The sequence below is a fragment of the Lactuca saligna genome, chromosome 5 (genome assembly GCF_052625555.1).
Source record: "Lactuca saligna cultivar CGN05327 chromosome 5, ASM5262555v1, whole genome shotgun sequence".
Lineage (NCBI taxonomy): Eukaryota > Viridiplantae > Streptophyta > Magnoliopsida > Asterales > Asteraceae > Lactuca > Lactuca saligna.
Window position 1 is genome coordinate 232,262,022 of NC_136421.1, and position 2,990 is coordinate 232,265,011.

The following is a 2,990-nucleotide window of genomic DNA, read 5'->3' on the forward strand; positions in this document are numbered from 1 at the left end:
CATTTATAACCGGTACTTGTTTCATTTGTTGTAAGTGAAGGTTTCGAGTGTGGGTCTTGTTTTGGCTTGGTTTAGCCTCTATTTTGTTGTTAAACAAATAATATAAAATCAATATTGTTTTACTAAGAAAGAGTATATAGGGACAGTTTGGTAATAAATGTCAAAATCAAATTTTTTTTTTTATCAAAAAAAGAGTATGCACAGGCATTTTGTACAAAACTCATAAAAATCACTATTGTTCTACACTTATAGTAAGTTGGTGCTTGTAAATTAATAAACTTATGCTTTACATTTAATTTTTAACATACCATAACAATATCTTATGGATCCACATGTCAGAAAGATAATAGATATCACTTGAATATTGTAAAGAATCCATCATCAACTGAAAAGCAACTCGTATATAAGCATTTATAAAGCAAGATAAGAGCACAAGCATATAAAAAAGTAATGAACCATATTACAAACAAAAGAAAAATGACAACAAAATGGTTAACACATAACTTACCTTTGTATTTATTGTACATTTCCTCTAAGTGTCTTGTATCTATGAATAATTTAGGTTGTAGTTGATCGTACTTTTGCATTTCTAAGACAATTATCCTTCTGTAAACAATAGAAAAGGAGAAAAATATCAAATTTTTATGCATATTGTAATATGAAAATTTATTTCTTTAATTAAAGTGAAAAAGACTTCATTTTTACCTTTAAGGGTAGAGGTAAATCCACAAGCTATCAAATGTTTTGCAAGATCTTCCTCAATTGTAGTAAGGGGTATGGAATCTACCGACATTAACCAATCACTTTAGATATGTGAGAGAAGTTTGTAAATAGTAAACTCCATGTAGGCGCACCAATCCATGGACCCCTCAGCTATGTGGGATTGATTGAGAAAAAGAAGGCTAACCTAAGGGGTTCCTTTGTCCATGAGGTCAAGATTTTTCAACATATAAAAAGTCTTTTCACCTGATCAATTTAGAAATACGTCATAAGAAAAACTGTCGAGAAAAATAACTATTTTGACAAAATATGGAAAACATACCTAATGTATCGAATACTATGGCAAGTTTAATTGCGCCAGATGTTGCAATATCGTGGTTGGCAGGTGAGATTGCTAGTATGATGTAAATCAACTGAAATTCAAACAACATTTAACGAGAAGAAAAGAGAATAAAATTACTCTATCAACATAACTTGTGAACATCATAACAAATGCGTAAAACTTAAACATCCATGGACGTTTTGACTTCTAAGAAAGAGAGGTCGACACTCACCTGAATCGGTATAGAGAGGAAATGAATTCGCAGTCACTTTCACACCTTCTTCCTAATTCCAAAAAATTATAAGTAAATTAAAAAAGGTTCGCATTTTATGCAACTAAAAAGTCAAACAAAAAGTAAAAAAGAAAAACAATCACCTTCAGGTACCGTGCTAGCTCCTTAGAAAGTAATACATTAGTAAGTTTTCACTGCCCATAATCATGAAAAGGGGTATATATGAAATAAAGAAAATAAATTGAACTCTAGTAATACTTTATGGAGCTAATCATAAAAATGACCAAAAAATGGGAAGGTAACAACAAGAATTATCATTTGTGTCATGCATTTCTGTAAAATAATAAAGGTAATATTTATTTAGGAGAAAATAATAGTTATACATGAATAATAATACTTTTTTTAAAAAATTTGCTGAGATGGTAGATGGTAGGATCTCAAGCGTCTAAAGGTCGTCTCTTTGGAAGCCTGCCATACAGGCTACGTGCAAGTCGAAAATTGATGTAGGAACCATGCTTTGTCAGGAAGGAGTAAAGTGACAGTTGACAAAAATTAAATGATAAAAATATTGAATCTAATGATTTACCTCACTATATGCAGAGGAGTCTAGATGATGAGTGATAGTGGATAATGATTGTTGCTTGTAATTCATTTCCAATTTACAGATGAATTAGAGAGAAACTAGAGCTAGTTTTATATTGAAATCGATTTTAGGGATTCCATTAGGCATTAGTGGTTGTTGAAGAAGAAGAAAAAATAGAAACCAATCTTGTTGCAAGAAACACAATCACTTCCCTTGAGAATATACCTGATGGCTATTCGCTTTCTTTGTGTTTCGAAGAAAGAGGTGGTCCATGTACAGACGAAAATGGCAACGAACCTCCATCTCTCTGAAAATCGACGCTAATAAAGGTCGTATTTTTGTTGTGTAATAGTATGATGATGGGGGTGGAGAGCTTTCATGCTAAAAGAACACTGGAAGAAGATGGCGGTCAGTCAAGCAAGCCTATTGGAGGAAGAAACTTCAAACATCTGGAGTGTAACATATATGATTCAAGCGTATGATTATCTAAGTCGAGGTCCCGACCCAAAGTCAATAAAAATTGCCAAAGATTGAATAACAAAGTTAAAGAACAAACACATCACTCTCCATCATTCTCTATATGTTTCTATTTCGATTATGATTTCGAAATCGATGTAAATGTCGTCGGTGAAGTCGTCAGCATTAGAAGATGAGAAGTAGATAAAGATTTCTTATATTGGAACCGGCATATTTCTATTTCTCTCTAATTCTAATATATATGTACATTAAAGATGGAAGAAAAACCTTCAACAAAAACCCAAAATCAGACAACCTCTTCATCTCTTTAACCGCCAATCTCAATTTTCGATCCAATGACGCCGGTCATGGCTAATGTCTGCATCACCACCTCATTGATGTAGAAGAGAGTAAGAATTCAAAGATGTCGATGGTGGAATTAATTTGACATGTAAAGTAAAAAGGGTATTAGGGTAAAAAGAAATAGTCGATGAAGCTGTAGAATGGGTATCAATTGTAACATCCCCAAATTCACGGTCATTTTAAAAATTTTATTTATGCTTATTTGAAAATCAGAGTATTCATTTTAAAGAATAATATTGCGGAATTTGTTCCCAAAAAACATGATAAATATATTATCAAAGCATTTCCGAAGAAATATATTTTTTGCTTATATT

General features: G+C 32.0%; 1 long non-coding RNA gene across 2 annotated transcripts; it reads right to left on the reverse strand.

Moving 5' to 3' along the window:
* Nucleotides 1-348: 348 nt before the first annotated feature.
* On the reverse strand, nucleotides 349-2,754 carry LOC144997658 (uncharacterized). Of its 2 annotated transcripts, none has more exons than XR_013659887.1 (7): nucleotides 1,861-2,754; nucleotides 1,418-1,468; nucleotides 1,275-1,326; nucleotides 1,043-1,133; nucleotides 908-966; nucleotides 706-783; nucleotides 349-606 (listed from the first exon to the last, which is right to left on the reverse strand). It is a non-coding gene; the product is annotated as an uncharacterized LOC144997658 (long non-coding RNA). The 2 variants fall into 2 exon arrangements; XR_013659886.1 differs by having other exon boundaries at nucleotides 350-606; nucleotides 2,083-2,754.
* Between the last annotated feature and the right edge of the window lie 236 nt (nucleotides 2,755-2,990).